Raw genomic sequence first — 21799 nt, 5'->3', positions numbered from 1 at the left:
ATGGAGATCTTTTTTAAAGGTTAAAAACTCATTCAATTTTATGTCTTACAGGGCTTATACTGAGTTCAAAATTGTATAACTGTATTAATTCAACTGTGAACCTAGAAACTTACAGCCAGTTGTGAAAGAGATGTACTCTTGCTCTGGAGTGTGTTACTGAATATGTTAAAGCTGTAATGGAGTGCTTCTTCTAATCATGTAGTTACGAAAAAAACTTTTTAAAATCTACTTCAAAAAAATAAATAAATAAATATAAAATATAAAGACAGCACTGTTTTAGGGTTTTGACCACAAGTAGTAGCACATATTACAGCAATAGCACAGAAGTGGAAAATGGGTGATGGGGCACTCTGTTCCTATTCTCTGTGTTATGGTTTGACTAGCACTTGAAGATGCACTGTGATAAATCAAAGATGCATTGCATGTACTCCAAAATAATGCAGCAAAGAATAACAACTAATGAGACAATTAGGACTAGAATGGAATTTTTAACATTTTTTATTTCATACATTTCCCTCCCCATCCCCTCCCTTATCCATGCCTCCCCCTATCCTCCTACCAAACCCTATGCACTAAGCCATACATGCTGAGCCCTATTCATTCAGGTGTTTGTACCCTAATGTCCTTCAGTGTAAATGCGTCCACTGGAGTCTACTCAGCCCATCCAGTGGTCATATGTAAATCATATTCTCCCTCACCCATCAGCAATCAGTCTCAAATAGTTCTTAATCTAGTGCTGGCCTCCCACCTATTTCTCAACTCCCCTTTGGGCCTAGAATGGAATTTTTAAAGTATACAGTTAAAGCATAAGAAATCAGTAAAATAGGGAGAGCGGCAAAGAACAAAGATGGGACAATGGATTATTTTACTGTAGAATTTTTATTTAATTCTGAACACAAAATCAATCGCATTTAAACAGGACTAAAATGTTGAAGACACAGAATAGGTTTTTAGAGACTTATTTATTAAAATAGTGGTCTTTTTATTTTGAATTATGTTCCAGCAATAAAATTGCGTATTGATATATAATATACTTACTTTAATAAAGAGTTATGGGCAACCTGGGCTTGTTGGTGCACACCTACAATCTCAGATACTTGAGCGACTAAAGCAGGAGGATTACAAGTTCAAGGCCAATCAAGGCAATTTAGCAAGATTCTGTCTCAAAAAGAATGTGTTTTTTTTTGAGACAGGGTCTCCCTTTGGCCCTAGCTGGCCTGGAACTCACTATATACACCAAGCTGGTTTCAGTCTCATGGAGATCCACCTGCCTCTGCCTCCCAAGTGCTGGGATTAAAGATGTGCGCCACAATGTTTGACCCTTCAAAAATTCTACTTATTATGTACTCTAATGTTAAAATAGTTATCTCTGTAAAAATGTTAAAAATATAAGAAAAATGTATCCATAATCAATAGAAACCTTGGACTAGAACCCTCCTGTGTTCTTTAGTGGCTTGGAAGATGCTAGCCACTGAAAAATCCATCTTCTTTTTTCTTTGCCTGTAATTCAGACTGGAAACACATAAAGTAAGGAATGTGATTTGACCTTCCTAACCCAACTTTCTTTCGTTTATATTGGACCCTTCCAATATCAATCAATATACCAGCATCCATGATGAGTTTTGCTCAGGGATGAGACTAGCCATGTTCCTAGCAGTTCTTTTTTTCTTTTTTTTCTTTTTTTTTCTGTTTTTTTATGGGGGGGGGTCTTTTTGAGACAGGGTCTTCCTGTAGCCCCAGTTGTCCTGGAACTCACTATATAGACCAGGCTGGCCTTGAATTCACAGAGATCCGCCTGCCTCTGCCTCCCAAGTGCTGGGATTAAAGGCATGTGCCACCATGCCCGACCCTAGTAGTTCTTGTACTCGAGACTGTGGAAGGCTGAAATCACCTATCACTTATTGACAGATACATTAGAAAATATGCTTGCCAAGAGAGGTGCTCCATTCACCCCACATTGGGTTTCCAGGTGGAAGTGTATCCATGAGACTAACCTTTCTCAACACTATCCCGATCAGTTTGGAAGCAACTTACCTGAATGAGAAAGGTAAGTTGGCTCCTCAAAGTGGCTATCCCTCAAGCTAGCAGGGGAGGCTGCTGGGATCAATTCTCTGTGGTGGAGTGAGGGACTTCCCCTAAGAGGGAGCTTCGTGCTCAATCGGTGGCACGTATTTACTTGTTCTTAGATCTTAAAAAAAAAGATTATTTCCCCCAGGCAAAGGTAGTAGATATTTTTAATGGATACCAATAGCTATTAGTAGAAGGTTATAGCATATTTTTAAGTCAGATTTGGATGTACTATGTATAAAAGAATAAACACGTCTATTTCTTGAGTTTTCTATTTTATTATTTTTAGGCTAGAGCTGACCACAGGTAATGAAAACAGCAGAAGGCGGAACTGTGGGTACAGAGACAAAAGCATACAACTCAGTGAATGTGTGCACCAGAGTTCAGTTTAAAAGGCCTGTAACTGTAGTGCTGCTCTAGAATCATTTTCTCTTTAATAGCAATAATTCCTTCTTATTCTTCACTCCCCCTGAAATCCTCCATCTGTCACTGGTTTGGTTCAAGACTACAGATGAACAGGAAAAAGAGACACCCAAAGTCCAATATCTTAGTAAATAGGCAGAGAACTCTGAGAAATAAATAAGCCATGGACCAGGGGAAAAGCAAAACACCGAGAGAAATCACATTATTCTTGAGCCAGGACTGGGAGCTGTAGCGTGTGGCACCTCGTGAGCTTAAAAACATAAAATCAAACTGAAGAATGGAATTCAGATTCTGAAAATCATGCTGTCCTTACATTGAGAAACAAAATAATGAATTTTCCTTTTTAAAAACTCACCAGACCTTCCTAAAAGGGAAAATGGAAAATCAAACTGATGATATATTACCCAAGTTGTAGCACTTTAAAAAACTGCAGAAAGACACTGCCTTAAGTTAAGGATAGTGACTTGAACACACATGAAATGCACAGTCTTCAAAAGTTGTCAAATCTTTTCTATATTGCAAATCAACTAGAGCAGTCAGCCTCAAGGATTTCCCCAAGGACACTTGTCTCAAGATATTCACAGCTTTGTATAGTCCACACCCCACACGGTACAGTCCCTTCCAACACTGTATGTGGATTGGTATGACCAATAGACTGTAAAAGAAGTCACAATATGTCACTCTCAAGGCTAGATCATAAAAGCCATGTGATTTTCTCTTTTCCCTGTTGAAACACTTCCCCTGGTGGAAGCCAATTGTCATATAGTATGTGAACAATCAGAGTGCACTGCAGAGGCTCACATGCCAAGTCCACCAACACCAATGAGCCACCAAGAAGCCCTCAGTCAACAGCCAACAGCCATGCATAAGCCATACTGAAAGTGACTCTCTGGCCCCCACCAAGCAGCCTCATGACTGTAGCCCCCAATACACATACAGAAAAGACTAAACAATGGTTTATCTCTGGGGTCTTATGATCACGTGTGATTTTTCTTTTCTCTGTAATATTTACAAGTCCTAAGTTTTCTAAAAAACCAACATTGTTGTACAATTTAAGGTTAGAAAACACAATGATGTCTATAATAAGTTGTTTGTTAATCCCCAGTAGACTGAGACCACGTCTTGAGACACATGGTCCCCAAAAACAGTGGAAGAAAAGCGACAATGTGAAACCAATGGAAAGATAAATAGAATGTTTTAAAGATTAAGTTAGCATGTGAGTAACTGGAATTCAAGTCTACTGGAAATTTCTGGGGTCCACCCAAGGGAGAAGAAAGTTGGAGCATTCATCATCACCAGGCTTCTGTTGGTGGCAAGGGCTATTATTAGCTGTAGCAACAGCACTTAGCACACTGTGCCTGGGCTGAAGGCAGTGCTAGAGGCAAAGTACTTCCTGAGAAATGCACAGGGTGCAGATTACTGGAAAGACAGACTCCTATCTGCTCCATCAGAAGATTCGTGTAGAAGACTTTGGCCAATGACACTGGCAAGACAGACCAAGAAGGGTGTTTGGGAATTCCTAAACAAACAGCCTGGACTTTATAAGCACTGAAAGAACTGGTGAATTGAATTCATTTTTGTTATGCAAAAATTCAAACATGTAAGAGATTATAATAGAAAGTACAAGGACTTTGGGTGTAACTCAGTGGTAGAGCTTTTGCCCAGCATGTTGAGGTCCTGGGTTTGAACCCCATGAAAAAAAAAAAAAAAAAAATACAAACATCAAAAACCATGCAGAATCTTACCCCACTTATATTTCCCACCTATGTTTTCTAATTGTTTCAAATAAAATTGCAGATATCATATCAATTATTTATAAATATCATGATATATACAAAGGTCTATTTTTTTTTTTTTTTCAGCCTTTTTGAAACAGGATCTCCCTGTAGCCCCAGCTGTCCTGGAACTCACTATGTAGACCATGCTGGCCTTGAACTCACAGAAATCCACCTGCCTCTGTCTCCCGAGTGCTGGGACTAAAGGCATGCGCCACCATGCCCAGCACAAAGGCCTATTTTCAAACACGCCCACAATATCATTATCATACTTAAAAAACAAATAGTCCCTTAAAACAAGCAAATACCCAGTGTTCAAATTATCAATTAACTGTTTCAGAAAAGAATTTTGTAATGAAAACAAGTGAATTGAAAAGGAGTGGATTAGCACCTGGTAGGGTGACCAGACTCCAAGAGATAGACCTACACCCAAGAGCATTTAGGAAGCCAGATCAGTCTCCATAGACCTTTTAAAAAAGACAAATAAAGCCGAGTGTGGTGGCACAGGCCTTTCTTTAACCCCAGCACTGGGGAGGCAGAGACAGTTGGATCTCTGTGAGTTCATGGCTAGCCTCATCTTCATAGTGAGTTCCAGGCCAGCTGGGCTACAGGGAGACCCTGTCTCAAAAAGACAAAAAAAAAAAAAAAAAAAAGAGAGAAGGCAAATAATAATAGAGGACATAAAGTGGGGGCAGAGGGGTTTAAGTAGGTGGAGTGCTGAAGATGGGGTGACTATAATCAAAATATATTGTATGATGTTCTCAAATCAATAAATATTTATTTTTAAAATGAAGGCAGCACAGCAATAGGGAGAAGAACCTTTCTGTGGACACATGCAGGCAAGCATTGGAATCATTGAGTTTCTATGAGACAATGGCTTCAGCCACGGTCCTGTTGGGTCCAAACAGCATGTACCCCTAGCTGAAATCTACATAGAAGATCTCAGAGATACAGAACCACAGTATGAGGGAGAAAATGGGATTCAATTGTAATTTAAGGACCACAGAGGAGAGCCGGGCCTGGTGACTCAAACCTGTAATCCCAGTTTTTGGGAGGCTAAGGCAGGATTGGCCACAAGTTAGAGGCTTTGTCCAAACAAACTAACTATAAAGTTAGTTCTGCTCTAGAGTACAAAGTTAGGTACTGGTCACAGTACCTACGAGCTCATCTATTCCACGGGTATGACAGAGTTCCTATCATGTGCCTCAAAGTGTGCTAGGCCCTGAGCATGTAAGTGAAGGAAGTAGGCTCAGATTTCCTTCTTGGAGCTCACAGTGCAGGAAGGAAAGCAATTGCTAATCAGATGATGGTGGGAATGCGTAATTACGAGCCCCATGCATTCAGGTGGGCAAATCCAAAGCAGCAGGGGACAGAGCACAGAGGGGAACTGACTTTTCTGGGACAGGGACAAAGGCAAAGGTTGATTTCTTTGGCATCGTGAGTATGAGACAGCCACATCCTCTAGCAAGGCTGTTTGAGCACCATCATTGTGTCTGTCATCCAAATAAAAGACCCTAATTTTGGAAAAAAAAGTATTTTTAAAGTTTTGATAAGAAGCCCTTGAGACATTTTGTACAAATGTTTACAAAGAAAAATGAAAACACCATCAAAAGCAGTGTGTGGGAACAGTCTAAATTATTTTTAATAATATCTGACATATGTGTCATGACAGGAAATGTGTACTCTGGCTTCAGTTTCTGGTATAAACATTTACTCCTGAAGCAAACATTTTTCTTTAGAAATAGTTCTGGTTCTCAGGCTCAAGCAAAGGCTGTTTAGAAAGGACCCTGTCATACCTACAGAGAACACAAACGCCTACCACCGTAGAACACCATGCCAAGTACCATTGAGAAAAACCTTTATTTTTTTTCCTGTGTTGACAGATCTTTTTAATTCATATATATAGAGCTATCACCAAAACAATGAAAAACAATCTTTAAGAACTAGTCTATAAATTTTAAAGTCAATTTAAGAATTATAAAATCAAAAGCAGAGATTTGAGTATTTCTTGACTATTTGAGAACGTCAATGATGAAAACAAAACTTTTAAAATGCCCTTAAGATTGTTTTGTTATGATTGAAATACTACATTCTTAAGGCAAAAGTTGAATTCCTTTTAAAAATCTTTGAGAAACAGTCTTGGTTTTAAATTTATTTTTAATTTCTCCCCTCTTTTTTTCAATTTATTTATTATTTTTATTTTATGTGTATGCGTGTATTGCCTGCTAGGTAAGTGCACCCGTGTTGTGCAGTGCCCAGAGGACAGAGAGCCTGTCGGATCCCCTGGGACTGGAGTTACCGACAGTTGTTAGCTGCCAAGTGGGTGCTGGGATTCGAACCCGGATCTTCTGCAAGAACAACCAGTGCTCTTAACCGCTGAGCCATCATCTCTCCAGCCCCCAGTTTTAAATTTTTTAAGCAACTTATTTATATAGTTTCAGCTTTCCTTTGAAACTAATCTTTAACAAGCTCATTTAGGGAGATGTGGAGTGCTAGTAATGAAGAATATCCACATCATTTGACATTATTAAAGCATTTCTTTTTTAACTACCTATTTGTGTGAAGCCAAATTTTCTTCATTGAACCAAAATGCCATATTAAAATGAATTCGATGCAGAGGAGGATAAGAAAATCCAGTTGTCTTTTAAGTTGTACACTAACGTTTTTTATCAAAATGAAAAGCAGTGTTGGTTTTATCAAAAGGAAAAGCTGTGTTGCTCTGCTGTGTGTGTGTGTGTGTGTGTGTGTGTGTGTGTGTGTGTGTGTGTTATCTGTTTTGTTTTAAAAAAATTCTGTTTGTCAGCACACATTTTTGGACTGGGGATATAACTTAGCATGTGAAAAGTCCTTCACTCAATCCCCAGTACTACAAAAGAAACAAAAAGCATTTTCGTTTCTATTTTTAAATTAATTAGTGAAGATATTTTCAAGCTTCTGTTTTAATTTCTAATACGATTAATATCCATAGCGATAAGCTGTAAGCACAAAAATGCTTTGGTAGCCTTCAATGATGTCTAAGAAGGCAACAAGTTTCCCAAGAGCCTGGGTAGTTTCTGCGTACTTGTTTTACTGCTCACTATCTTGGACCACTCTTAAAATGCTTTAAATGCAAAACATCCCTCACAGCTTAGAGTGACTACACTGTAATTCACACCGCATGGTTCTTATCAACATCATGTTCACGTTAGTAATGCAAAGGAAGAACGAACAAGTTATTTGCCCTTGCAAGTCTTTACAGAGATGCATGAACACAAGGAAAAAAATTGTCAGACTTTATTATAAAATTATTGTCAAATGACATCACCAATGGTAAAAATTATGCATATGTTTAAAGAAGAAATAACCCATGTATAAGTTTGTCTATAAGAGCTCCACAGTTAGAAATAATTTCAGTTTGGAAATGTATATATTCTGAAAAATCACTAGGCTTTGACTCAAAAAGCTATTACAGAAACCTAAGTGTTAATTTCATTAAGTCATCTGTGAACTCTCTTATTTATTCAAATAATTAAATTATGAATCTAAAATGTGACTGAGTAACAGATATAGACATTAAATTGTTTTTCCAGTTACAAGTGTTAAGACTCATTAATAAAATAAGCAAAGTATATTGTCACAGCATGTTTGGGTATTTAGATTAATAGGAATGTCTACATTTTAAAATCTTGTGTAGACATCGTCCCTCCTTGGGTCTCTTATCTACCAATTAGCCTCAAAATCTTTTTTAAAGGAATGTAATCCTATATTTTTACTGATATTTGAGTTGTGTAAAAGGTAAGAAGTAATTAATATCAAATGCTTCTTAAAGATCATCTGCTTTTAATTTTTCCACAGATTTCTTATCAGCATTCAGTACGGGGCATAGTAACTTCGCACAGATCAGGCAGATTGAAGCAATTTCTAAGAGGGGACAAAAGTGGGTAGAGTTGACAGCTGCACAGTAAGGCAGAAATGGGAGACTCGAAACCAGTTGGAGAGTGATTTTTTTTCTCATCTACCTTACACATTTCTAGTTGATGCTTTTTATTATGCAATCTTGTCTCTTATAAAAGAAAATAAACATTTAAACAGGGTCTCTTAAATTTTTAGGTTATTCAATATATTACTTCAGATGTCACTGACAAGTTCCAATAATCAGATTGAAACAATGATTAACTAAAATAATGTATTGGGACCGTCCTTACAGTTTTTAGGTTATACTATAATGAAACTTACTTCATTGCATATAAATGAATGAGTTTTGACTTAATATACATTGCATATAAATTTTAATTTAAAAGCATTTCTTGATTTCAAACTTGCCTCAGATACTGCCCGTTTATGTATGATACAATTCTGAGCTGAAAGGCTTTGAATGTAAAAAAGCTTTTAGAGAGCAATGCAAAGGTGACCTAAACCAGGAAAGGTGTGAAGGTATCTAGACAAGGCAAATACTAGAACTACTGTCAATTGGTCATGTTTTGCACTTTAAAGATGTGAATCTAGCAACTAAGTTATTAAGAAGAATCTTTAAAGTAAATAGCATCTACTAGACCATAGACATTAATTTCGATTTTATCAAAATCACAGTTTCATTCAAATGCCTATGAAAATGTGGACTTCAGTTAGTCATGTTTACATGCATAGGCATGTTCCCACAGGCTGTATAAAGTCTCCATCAAGTTAACTTCAAGATGGATGTGTACAGTGCTTCAGTTCACAGAGTATAGGCATAAACATCTACAGCTTTTTGTAGGGCTTAAAAGGGTTCTAATCACCCATGCCAACTGCACTCTTCTCTCAACACAAAACTGCTTTTGAAACTCAGCATTCATTGACTAAAACAAGGCATCTGCTGTTCAGGAGATTGATTACCCTGGGGCCTGACCTAATTGAGAGATTAGATATGGTTCTTTACTATGGACAGCATGGTTTGTAGAGAGAAAAAATATTAGGACCCCCCCCTCAAAAAAGAGCAAACACCTTTTAAATACATGCATGCTTTTATTTAACTCTCATTTTCTTTGAATAAAAATGCACAATATTGCAAATGTCAAAGTAAAGGTATTATTATGACGTCATTGAGTACACCATGCCAATTGTTCATTAACAGAAACATATTAGCCATCATCAAGTAAAACAAACATTCCCAGTGTCTTTCTGGTCTTATACCACTCAGTTAAGAGCTCTCTCTCTCTCTCTCTCTCTCTCTCTCTCTCAGTCTTTTTGCTGATGTATTCAGTGTTTGCTATTGTTACCTAGGTATCATTTTCCTCCCAAACACGGACATCATCTCATTGCTGTGGCTAACTGCATTTTTCTTCATTGCCTTTGACAACCAGACCTTTGTTAATGCCATTCACCAATATATCAGACTCAGGTCATCCATCCAAAACATGACAAAAGACCCACATGCTCATGAAACTGCACCCCTTAAAATACTGCCCATTTCCTCCATGCAGATACTCGTTCATGATCACTCCCTTTGTTCTCAAATAATCAGTCATACTTGGGAAAAGTGGCTATTCATAAACTGCAAAAAAAAAGTCTTATTTATATAATAAATCAAATACTTCAATTATGAAGTTAAATATAATTTGCTATACAAAATTTTAACATACTTTATTCCAGTGGAACTTCAAAATGGATCAATTTTCTAGAATGATCTCTTTTATTCACTTTTTTTACTCTTTCTTGAACGTCCAATATGAAACCAAACAATTGTCTTTTTGTGCTTAAGAAAAAATAAAAGGCTTTCAAGTAAAAATGTTCAGGCAGAAGTACAGTACTGAACAATTCATAAAACATCACTTTTATGAATAAGAGTGTTTCACTGCCCATGTTTCCTTTTTGGTTTTAGATAACTTGAAGCATGCATTAATTACTGCAAATTTTTACAAAAAAGACCTAAGTAGTTTAGAAATAATTCTGAAATTATTTTAGAAACTACTGTAATGACATTTTCAAAGGAAATTTATTACAAATTCAAATGGTATGTGGAATATACTCTATGTGTGGCTATATCTGCGTTCGAGAATTGAGACTGCTTGCTACTAACTTATCATACCTTATGTCTTTTGACATTGAATGTTTTAACATTCACTGTTGTTTGGACACTAAGTCACTAAGCAGAAGTAGATAAGCAGGCACATGTGTACAAAGGAAGAATATGGAAGACAGGCTAAAGAAGACCAGAGGAAAGGATGGGGACCAAAATCAGAGACACTTTGAAGATTAAAAAAAGAAAGGATGAAATTGATGAAACTAGGGCTCTTTCCTGGCAATTACAGCACTGGCTGGAGTTGAAACAGTGAATAATTACACAGGCACATCTTCACTGTTTCAAGTCTAGAGTGTCACTCCACTGCATGCCTACTGTATGTTACCTGTTGCAGGTCGGAGTTCATGCAAAATCACCAACACCATTTCAGTAGAAAGTGGCAAGGTAATATTTTACTACCACCGGCAGGGTTGCCTATCTTGGGAGTAGAAACAGCCCCCAAACATTAACCGTTTAGAGTTTTTATAGGATTATAGAAAGCATAGTTTAAACAGAACATCTGTGAACCAATAAGATTTGTGCAACATAGCAGAATTTGAATTCACCAATCAATAGTCTGTTACTGCATGGGCAAGCGAGGCAAGCATACAACTCGACAATTCCCATAACTGGAAAAGAGGTTACTGTTAAAATAGCTATTCTGAGCAAGATGGAGTAATTTAGGTTAAGTTGCTAATATAGTTCATTATCAACATACTATTTTAATTATACCATTTGCAAATTCAAAAATCTTCCATGGCTCCAGTCTCTTGGAAAACTCCAAATTTCAGCCCCACTGTGATCTGATTACAGGAAGCCTGCCAAAGGAGGAACTTGAGGTAGTTTGATGCTTCCATAATTATGTTCCATTGATCTTAGGTTTGGGGTCTGTAATATCCTCTCTATAACTGTACACCTAAAAATACTTTACATTTTCTTTATGGCCCAAACCAGACTGGTGTAATCCACTAAACCTTCCTTAATAATCCCTTCCACTAGATCATTTGTCTTTACCTAAAGAGTTCTAAGTGCTTTTCAAGTCCTTCAAGAAACATTCCTCCAGGTGTTTAAATTTGCTTGGCAGTGGCTCTCATCTCACAGCTCCTCCTGGGCAGCAGTTGATGTGTGTTGACTCCCAACTGCATTCACCAGGCAAAGCACGAAAATCCATTTTCTCTTTGTTACTCCCACACATACAGAAGCATACTGAAAGATAAGCAATACTCAGTAAATGTCTGTCAGGGACTAAGGCTTTGTCTTCATTTCTCCTTGGTTCACTTCTCACGCGACTCTCCATAACGATTGTTCCAGAAGTCTAGTTTTCACTTATCTGACCTCAGCTTTCCCCTCCCTAATTTCTTTATCTTGCAACTACCTTCAAGGAGAAGCCCCTGATTCTCTTCTTTTTGTTTTGTGAAAAGTAAATTTGTACTTTCTCTTGGCACCTCCTACGTGATCAGCTATATGAAAATGAAAGTGAATCTCTTCTTCCCAACCACCCAATGCCAGAAACTCATTGAAGTAGATGATGAATGCAAACGTCCTACTTTCTTGGAGAAGCGCATGGCCATAGAAGTCAATGCTGGTGCTCTGGATGAAGAGTGGAAGGGCTATGTGGTCCAAATCAGCAGCAGAAATGGTAAACGAGGCTTTCCCATGAAGCAGGGTGTCATGGCAGAGTGAGTCTGCTGAATAAATGGTATTCTTGTTATAGAACAAAAAGGACTGGAGAGAGCGAGCTCTGGTCTGTTCTGAGAGCATTGTGGGTGCCAATTTGAGTATTCTCAACTTGGTTATTGTAAAAAAATAAATGAAAGAAAAAAAAGTGGAAGGGAAGATAGTCCTGTACTGACAGATACTACTGTACCTCCAAGAGTGGGGCCAAAACAGTCCACAGAATCTGCAAACTTTTCAGTCTCTCTAAAGAAGATGATGTCCACCAATATGTTGTCAGAAAGTTCTTGAACAAACATGGTAAGAAGCCCAGGACTAAAGCACCCAAGATTCAGCGGCTTGTTAAACCGCGTGTCCTGCAACACAAATGCAGATATACTGCTCTGAAGAAACAACACACCAAGAAAAGAAGCTGCAGAAGAGCTAAACTTTCAGCCAAGAGAATGAAGGAAGCCAAAGAACAACACCAGGAACCGATGCAGGCAGCCCAGAGACACAGGCTGTCCTCACTGAGAGCTTGGAATGCTAAGCCTGAGTCCAATCGGAAATGAGAATCTTCAAGAGTAACAAGTAAGGTCAAAGCTTGAAAAAAAAAAAAGAATTCATCTATATTCTCACTTTTCCTTTATTTCACATTTTCAGTTTCATAAGGGAGGTATGCCTTTTAAAGCTTTTTCTCCACTTGGGTCTTTTTTTAAAAAAATTATTTATTATTTTTATTCTATGTGTATGAGTCTATGTGCCTGCATGTATGTAAGTGCACCCATGTTGTGAAATGCCCTGCAGAGGTCAGAAGAGGGCATCGATTCTCTGGAACTGCAGTTACAGACGGCTGTTAGCCACCTGGGTCCTCTGCAAGAGCAGCCAGTGTTCTAAAACCCTGAGCCATTGCTCCAGCCCCTCCACTTGGGTCTTTGAAGTCACTATTCTCTTTAGCTTATGAGTTACACCTTTCCAGTTTTCAGTTTCAGTCTATATTTCTTCTGACTCCTACTAATAAACATACCAAAAATAAAATTACTAGCTCAGCTTATTGGTAGACACCAGTGATCCAAACAGGCAGGAAGTTAAAGCTGGTAGATGGTGAGTTTGAGGCCATCCTGAACTATAACATAGCAAAACCCTGTCAAAGTAAAATAAACACATCCCCTGACCCTGTGCTCATGGCTTGTGTTAGCTCCCTGTACTAGTTAGTTTTTGTCAATTGGACACAAACTAGAGTCACCTTGGAAGGAGACTCAACTGAGGAATTATCTTCATCAGACTGGCCTATGGGTATATCTATGAGGTGTTTTCTTAATTGCTAACTGATGTAGGAGAACCAGCCCACTGTAGATGGTACCATCCCTAGGCAGTTAGGCCTGAGCAGTGTAAGAAAGGTAGCTGAGCAAGCCAGAGAAAGCAAGCCAGTGAGCAGCGTCCCTCTGTGGTCTGCTTCACTGCCTCTAGGCTCCTGCCTTGTTTGAGTTCCTACCTTGGCTTCCCTCAGTGATAGACTGTGACTAGGACATGAAAGCCAAATAAGTTCTTTCCCCCCTAAGTTACTTTTGGTCAGTATTTCATCACAGAAGCATAAAGCAAGCTAGAACACTCCTCATTACCATTTCTGTTAAAAATCTTTTACTGTTTTTCACTATCCTTCACTTTAAAGCTATCTGCAAAAGAGTTCTATATGATACTATGTAGCCCAAATTCTCATGCTTACTTCAAAGACCTTTAAAGCATAAAATCTAGTGCCTTTCCAAATAATTCTTATTTAGGACTGATCTTTGGACTAAACTACTAAACCAGTATTTTTTCTAGATCACCTAAGTTCAGTAGGTTTTCAGGACAATTCATTCTTATGATGTCCTTTTTCCCATTCTTCTAAGTTTCCTTCACTATTTTTGTAACCCAGAAGTTCCTCCAAAAGGTTAGAATTGATCAGGGATAGGTCTAGAGACACATGCTAAGCACACTGGGAAAAGGGGTGGAGCCATCACCATATTGAGCACTGAGAACAGAGCGTCAAATGGTGGGCAAGTGGCAAGCAGCCACTCACGGAAAGCTGGAGGAGACCTGGGGTGGGACATGCTGATGGTGTTTCATGCCTTTCTAAGTCACCCCCTCCCGGGTGTCATGAACTATGCAAAACCCAAATAGAAAGTGTTATGTCAGTTTTGTTAATCCAGGTCAGGACCGGGAACCCCTAGAGTCTTCAGAGGGTGCATGCGAGTCCCCCAGGGAGGGGGAAGTGAAAATTTAGTGCGATAAATTGGCGTAGCCTGGCAGGATGACACTGAAAGTAACAAACTACAGGAGTTCAGGAAAAGTAATGGGATTAGTGGTAATAACTAAAATGATACAGGCCACGCAGACACGGACAACTCAAAGGGGGAAATCTCCAGGTTGCAGCCATCCTGCAAATGTTGGAAAATAGCTCAGATACTTGAGAAGTAGTGGCTGCCACTATGTGTGTCTGAAAATTCCCTAAGGCTTATGGAGAACCTAGACAAAATTTTACAAGCCTTGGAAGCAGAAGGGGAACCCAGAGAGGGGGCCATGGCCACTTATTTGCATAATAAAAAATTTGTGTGAGGCAAAGGCAACAACCTCAGGGGAGGCTAAAAAAGGCTAAGGAGTTACTGGCAAATTCAGTCTCAGCCTCAGAACCTTGGAGAGGAAAAACAGGAGATTTTAACTTGCATAAGGTTAGGGGACCAGCATTCAAAGGACCCAGAGGAAAAGATAGATAATAATGAGAAAGGAAGCAACCTGGAAATAAAAGTAGCTAAAGCTGCCCCTCAGATTCAACTTTCAATGCAAAAAGAGAAAAAAGTTAATAATACCATAGCTAGGATAAAATACTGCACACTGGAGCTGTTGGGACTAGGAAAGACATTCAAACAAGCAATTAAAGAGCCCTTCACCATGTGGCCTATGAGGGTATGGGACATGGGGTATGAGACACAGGCTATCTAACCTAGGCCAATACAGGAGGGAGCAGTCCCTAATGAAATGGCTTGTGCAAGGTATTAAAGGCATATGGTCATCACCAATGGAGACTCCTATGATTAACAGGGGCTGGAGAACTATAAAAGAGGGACAGGCATTACTGAGGGAACTAGGTATGAGAAAAGCAATGTATGATGCCCAGTTCACTGGGTCAGATAGGGCTGTGTTCACCAGAGATATAAAGGAAAGCTTAATTCAACTGGGACCTCAAGAATGGTATTGAGCCTTAATGGTTTTGCTAAATCCTTTAATGGGACAGGATTTTTGTAAAGAGGGAGGCTTTGGCAGATCTAAATGACTCAAACCAGCATGTAAAATGTGTCTGTAGAACAATAGAGCAACCTAAAAGAGATTTAAAAAAAAAAAAAAAAAAAAAAGGCCAGACAGAAGAAATGATCTGTTTGAGTTACTCGAAGATAAATGTGGCAAGATTTATGTCGAGGCCAAATTACCAAAGAAAAAATGATAAGAAAACAAATTCAGTACTAAGGAGTCTCTGGAAAGCTTTAAAACCTGAAAACCAGTTCACAAAAGGCGTTCAGAGGATAAAAACTTCCCCAGAGGTGGTTAAGGATCCCCAAATATTAAATAAGTTACATTTCATGCCTGAGAAAGACTATGCTAGGGGTGGAGGCTGTTTTTCCCAGCAGGGCCTCCCCCAGCAGCCAGGTATGGTCAATGGAGAGAGGGAAGATATGGCTACAGCCAGGAGGCAGACCGAGGGCCTGTCTGACTCAGAGAACCAACAGGTACAGCAGGGACGAGAGACCCTCTGTCTCCTTAGCCCAGTGAAGGGTCAGGCAACTTGAGCCAGCACCTGTAAATGTATCAAGGACAAAAAGATGCAAAGAGATTCCATGTAAAATCCCCAGAATGCAGAATGACTCCAAAGGGATAACTAAAGATAATGAAGAACTAACCAAGTTAATGGCTCTTACACATGCTATGGTACCCAACAAAGATCTATGGAGAAATCAATTAATACAAATGGATAAAACCTTTCCATGCTGTGTTAGATCTTGTCTATGATTGATTTAAGATATGATGTTAACTTTTGAGTGTTTTACAGACGTGAGACCCATTTGAAAGATATCAAGTACTTCTGAAGAAACAAAGGCCAGCTATAGATGTAAGATCCTTGGGAGCTTTATGATTGGGTAAGACACAAGTAATACCCACCAGAATAGTTGGGGAAAGCTTACAACACCTAATCCTACATAAAAATAAAAACAAAGGCTCCCAAAACTGTACAACTGTTAAGAAAAAATTACAGTGTCAGGGGTGGGTTGCCCCCTTATGAGCTGTTGGCCAGAGAGATCCTAGAGGTCCTCAAATTAACAAGGCTATTGCCACTAATGTTGGTTGTACACTAGAAAAGGTCGGTAAGGCCATGTTGCTTAAAGACACTTGCATGATGTGAGCATGGGAGGAGAGACAGAACCGAGTCTAAGCTGAAAACTCTGTGCCACTGGGTGGATGGCTTTCATAGTGCCAGAAGGCACAATACAGATGGTTGAGGGAAAAGGATCACCTATGATTCTGCCCAACAATGGACCCTGCGTGTTGCATGCTATGAACATGCCAAGCAATGCCTGCTGGTGCAATAATGGTTTGACTAACATATGTACAACTGACAAGTTTCTAACTGGATAAGGCCACTCCTAGGGGTGGAACAAACATCTGGTGCTGTAGACCAGGCCAACCACCTGTGTCAGAAAAGGCTATAGGCCCCAGTGAAGAAGCCGCTGCAAGTACGACTATGGTACACCTGCTGGGGTGTCATCTAGGCATTTGTATTTGCACCCATGTTTGTTTAAATGTGTCTGCTTCCTTCCAGTTGTCTTTATAGTAAGGGAGACACCACCAAGATGGGTCAGCAACCACATCTTGAAGACAAATGATGGGGAGGCCCAAGAGGTCAATATCTCACCATGATTGTCCCACACCTATCACCCCCTCCAAGGCTCAGGGACCCTTGAGGAAGAGATGGGTGGAAAATTTTTAAGAGCCAGAGGAAAGGGGTGGAGTGTAACCCCGAAGTTCTTCTGAAAGACTAGAAATGATCAGGGGGCAGGTCTAGAGACCCAGGCTGAGCACACTGAGGAAAGGGGTGGAGCCGTTGCCATATTGAGCATGGGGAAAGGAGCAGTGAATGGTGGGGGAGCAAGCAAGCAGCCGTGCACAACAAGCTGGGAGAGACCAGGGGTGGGACATACTGATGGCAGCGTTTCATGCCTTTGTAAGTCACCCCTCCCATTTGTCATGAACTATGCAAAACCCAGATAGAATGTGTTATGTCAGTTTTGTCAATCTGCGTCAGGACTGGGAAACCCTAGAGTCCTCAGAGGGCATGTGCAGGTTCCCCAGGGAGGGAGAAGAAAAAATTTAGTGCAACTGTTTTTTTATTCCTCCATGTTGTTTTATCAGTTTCTATGCCTTCCCTCCCCATATCAGTCCCTTTCCTGGTCTAAAGTCACTAGAAGGAAAAATAATCCTGACACCATAAACTTATCTTCTAGTCCCCATGTATACAGTGCCACCACATGAAAGAATTGACTTCATTCTCCAGAGTTCACCCAAACACCCTTGAACACATCCTCATACTACCTCTATGCAGCCATCCTCTCTCTTACCCCTACCCATCAATATCTCTCAATCACTCTTTTTGTGAATGACTTATAAACAGGCATAATCTGGACTAATGAGTTTTAATTAACCCCAGAAAAATCATGTGCTCTTGTGTCTGTATTGCATGTTCTCATATGTGGAAGCTTAATATAGTCAATCTGAAAAAATAGTTACAGCATTATTATGTTGACATTATGATTACCTGAATAAATAACTCTTAAATAAATAACTCTTGCCAGGCATGGTGGCGCATGCCTGTAGTCCCAGAACTTGGGAGGCAGAGGCAGGTGGATCTCTGTGAGTTCAAGGCCAGCCTACTCTACACAGTGAGTTCCAGGACAGCTGGGGCTACAGGGAGACCCTGTCTCAAAAAGACCAAAAAAAACAAAAAAAAAAAGGAAAAAGTAACTTAAATTTAGTTTTAAGAGTGGGTGCGAACTCAGAGGACACTCATTTCCTCAGATATTTCTTGGAACTCTCTGTCTCCTGAACTGTGCTGATGGAACTCTGACCCAGAACTCTGTCTGGAGTCTGGATTCACCCATAATTTCATTCAAAATAGTTTCTTCAGCTTCAGTTGGGGAAAGTACAAGCATGGCTCCACTCTAGTCTGAACAAATCATCTTGCCTTTTCATTTCTAGTTCTAGACTATCTCATTCACCCAAGGTCATGCTTCCTTCCCAGTCTCTCCCTGTGGGCAATGGAGATGGGTGCTAATTTCAGTACTTTTATGTTATTTCTCAAGCATTCTCTTTTTGAGTGGAGTACCAAATTGAGGTTGCCTAGGAAATGAGATCAGGTGCCAAGATCACAAGATATTTGTTATTGCTAACAAATATCAAAATAAAATCACAATACATGGTGATGCTTGCTGATATTAAGCCATGTATTTTTTATCATAAGCACTGATAGAATTATTAGTTTTCAATATCTTGTGCTTAATTTTTACTAAAAATAATTTTAATCTCCCATGTATGAAATTAGAGCATTAAAAATTATAAACTCTACTAACATAGAAATATATCTGTTGACTTTTCTGAGACAGGAACTCCCTGTAGCCCCAGCTGGCCTGGAACTAGCTATGTAGGCCAGGCTGGCCTTTACCTCACAGAGATCCACCTGCCTTTGCCTCCCAAGTGCTGGGATTAAAGGTGTGCACCACCATGCCAGGTCCTTTGTTGACTTTTTTGTTTTTTAGTTCAAATTTTTATTACTTTGTTTTTTTTTAATTTTTTTATTTAATAACCACATGATTACAAGAAGCATTTCATTACAGCTTTAACATATTCAGTAACACATTCCAGAGCAAGGATACATCTCTTTCAAAAGTGGCTGTAAATTTTAAGGTTCACAGTTGAATTAATACAGTTATACAATACTGAACTCAGTATAAACCCTGTAAGACATAAAATTGAATGAGTTTTTACCCTTTAAAGAAGATCTGCATTTCATTTTAAAATATGCTGTTTCCTACATTTTTAATGCTACTAACACTTGGATGTTTGCACATGTGTCTTTGATCTCTAATGTATCTGATTATGACTAGTCACAGTTGGTTGCACTCGGATCATTAGTACCTGAGTATGGATATAAAGTCATCAGGTAGATTTCACTGATAATGTTTATCACCTCTACTATTTAACATGAAGTACATTTTTATGCTTCTTCCTCAAATATGTCTTTTTTGTTGTTGATTTTTGTGTGTGTGTGTGTGTGTGTGTATATCATACGGAACATCCTACACAATCTTACTCATCTATATACCCACTTCCCAAATGGCACCCTCCCATAGCCTCCCCACTCCCACACACTGGGAGCTCTGTTGACTTTTAAATATGTATGAGTGCTTTGCCAGCATGTACCTAAGTGCACTACATGTGCATACAGAGGCCAGAAAAGGGCATCAGATGCCCTGGAACTGGAGTTACATAGTTAGCTACCACATGGGTGCTGGGAACCAAACCTTGGTCCTGTATAAGAGCAGCCAGTGCTTTTAACCACTGATCCATCTCTCCATCCCCTGTTGACTTTTTAAAGCCATTACTAATTAATAAAATGCCATGATTCAAATTCATTATGCTTTGTTTTTGAGCACCTAAGCCAACCATCAGAGTCCATAGGAGGAAAATATGAGGAAAGGGAAGAGGACATTAAAAAAGTTACATCCTATAATTGAATTATTAAGACCACATAAAAAATAGACACATTCATTAGACCTACAAATTGAACCCTAAGTGATCAGAACAAAAAATCACAGACTTCTTTTTAATTCTTGTCCTTCATATAAAATGACAAACTTTCTAAGTAAGGAAGAAAATATGGGGCTGAGGATGCAGTTCAGGTGGCAGAGGGCCTGCCCCGCACACACAAAACCCTGGGTGTGACCTGCAGAACTGCATAAACTGTGAACGGCAGTGTGCACCTGTAATCCCACCGTCAGGTGGTGGAAGCAGGAGGATCAGATTTCTGGGTCATCCTTGGCTACAAAACAAGTTTGAGTCCAACATGGGCTACATGAGACCTTGTTTCTGCAATGACAAAAGAAATAGAATAACACTATTAAGTTTCCTGACAAAGAAAATCTCTTTATAAAAAAAAGCAGAGACCTCAAATTGACATAATCAAATCCGTAATATGTAAAATAATAGTTTCCACAAAATCAGCAGATGAAAATTGAACAAAACCCATCATGATAAGTATCTATTACTGTCCTATGAGATTTGGGATAAACTGCTTGGTTTCAAGATATTGGCCTTGAAAATAAAGTAAATCTTGCCTATTTGGTGGAAAAGTCTCATAAGCTTATAAGAATAATGATTAAATTATCTAAAATGGCAATGAAATATTTTAAATACAAATAACCCCATTTTTATATATTCATCAAAATATAAGTTCTGTGTTATATTATGATTCAACACTTCATTCTGAAGTTCATGACACACACATATACAAATACTTGAAACTATTAAAAGCATTTTTCCTTCATTTTGTGTTGAGCTGAAACACATTCACATAGGAAATTTAAGGTGTTATAGAACATGTAAACACTGCCCTCTTCTGGTAACTGGAAATATCTGCAAATTGTATAAAATTCATCATGGTTTGTAACTGCCAAGTTATGTGCACAATTTAGTAAAAATTCTTAGCCTAAAAAATCAATGAATTTTTTAACCTTGAAAACATTTAAAACACGCATAAGCATGTTTCAAACAGATATGACCTATCAGGAAACTAAATTAGGTACTCTAAATTCTCCAACAAATCTTCCACTAACTAGATACTGAGTCTTAGAGACTAACTGTATAACTACTCTGGACCTTTGCATCTTACCTATGAACTGCTTTTAAGTCATTAATGAAGTTCCTCTATTCTAAAATTCCATGTGTTTCTAGCTTTAGAAAAAATCAAATATTCCCTGTGCTTCCCTGGACCTGCACAACCCACAGGCCTCTTTCTCCTGTAAATCTATCCTGCCCTGTGCGCCTTGACTCCTGCAGCCTCATTCACCCTCACATCTCCACCACCGATCTCTCCTCCTAGCCTGGGTCCTGTCCCATACCTTGTCTTGGAGGCCCAGACCTGGAAAACCACCACTGCTTCCTGATCCTTTGCATCCAAACCAACCCAGTTCCTTCTCAGGTCCCCAGGAGCACTCTCGGCCTGGCCCTGCCCTCGCCTCCCTCTAATTCCCTGGGCCTGCATGACCAGCTAGCCTCTTTCCTGGACGCCAGGGCTGACCTTTCCTTTTCCTGATCCTTTGCATCCAGACCAACACAATTCCTCAGTGCAGTCCCCAGGGGCCCTTGGAGCCGCCTCCAGCCCCCATCTACCTTTGCATCTCTGGGTGGCACGATCACCAGCTCCTCTAGACCAGCATCTTTCCAGGGCCCTGCTCCCAGGCCAGGCCTACCCCCAAATTCCTGAGGTAAAAATCTTTCCTGGAGGGATCCAGACCCTAGGAGAAAGCCTCAGAGCATCTGATCTTCATCTGACTTGGGCCTCTGTGGGAACTCCTGAAGACAAAAGCAATCTGGCCACTCCAATATATAATCCAAAGAGAGAACCAGAAGCTTAGAGGAACCAGCTTATCATGCCCAAACAGAAAACCACAAAGGCACATAAGGTTCACAAAAAGAAGCAGACCTAAACTGAAGGCATGAGTCTCACACAAGAATCAGAAACTACAAAAGAAATCCACATGTCAAAATCGAGAGGAAA

At 39.4% G+C, this 21799-nt stretch overlaps 1 pseudogene; it reads left to right on the top strand.

The window, feature by feature from the left end:
• The first annotated feature begins 11754 nt into the window (after positions 1–11754).
• Positions 11755–12509, top strand: LOC103743358 (annotated as a pseudogene).
• Positions 12510–21799: the final 9290 nt, after the last annotated feature.

This window comes from Nannospalax galili, unplaced genomic scaffold (genome assembly GCF_000622305.1).
Source record: "Nannospalax galili isolate Female #2095 unplaced genomic scaffold, S.galili_v1.0 scaffold441, whole genome shotgun sequence".
Classification (NCBI taxonomy): Eukaryota; Metazoa; Chordata; class Mammalia; order Rodentia; family Spalacidae; genus Nannospalax; species Nannospalax galili.
This window is presented reverse-complemented; position numbering and strand designations above follow the sequence as displayed.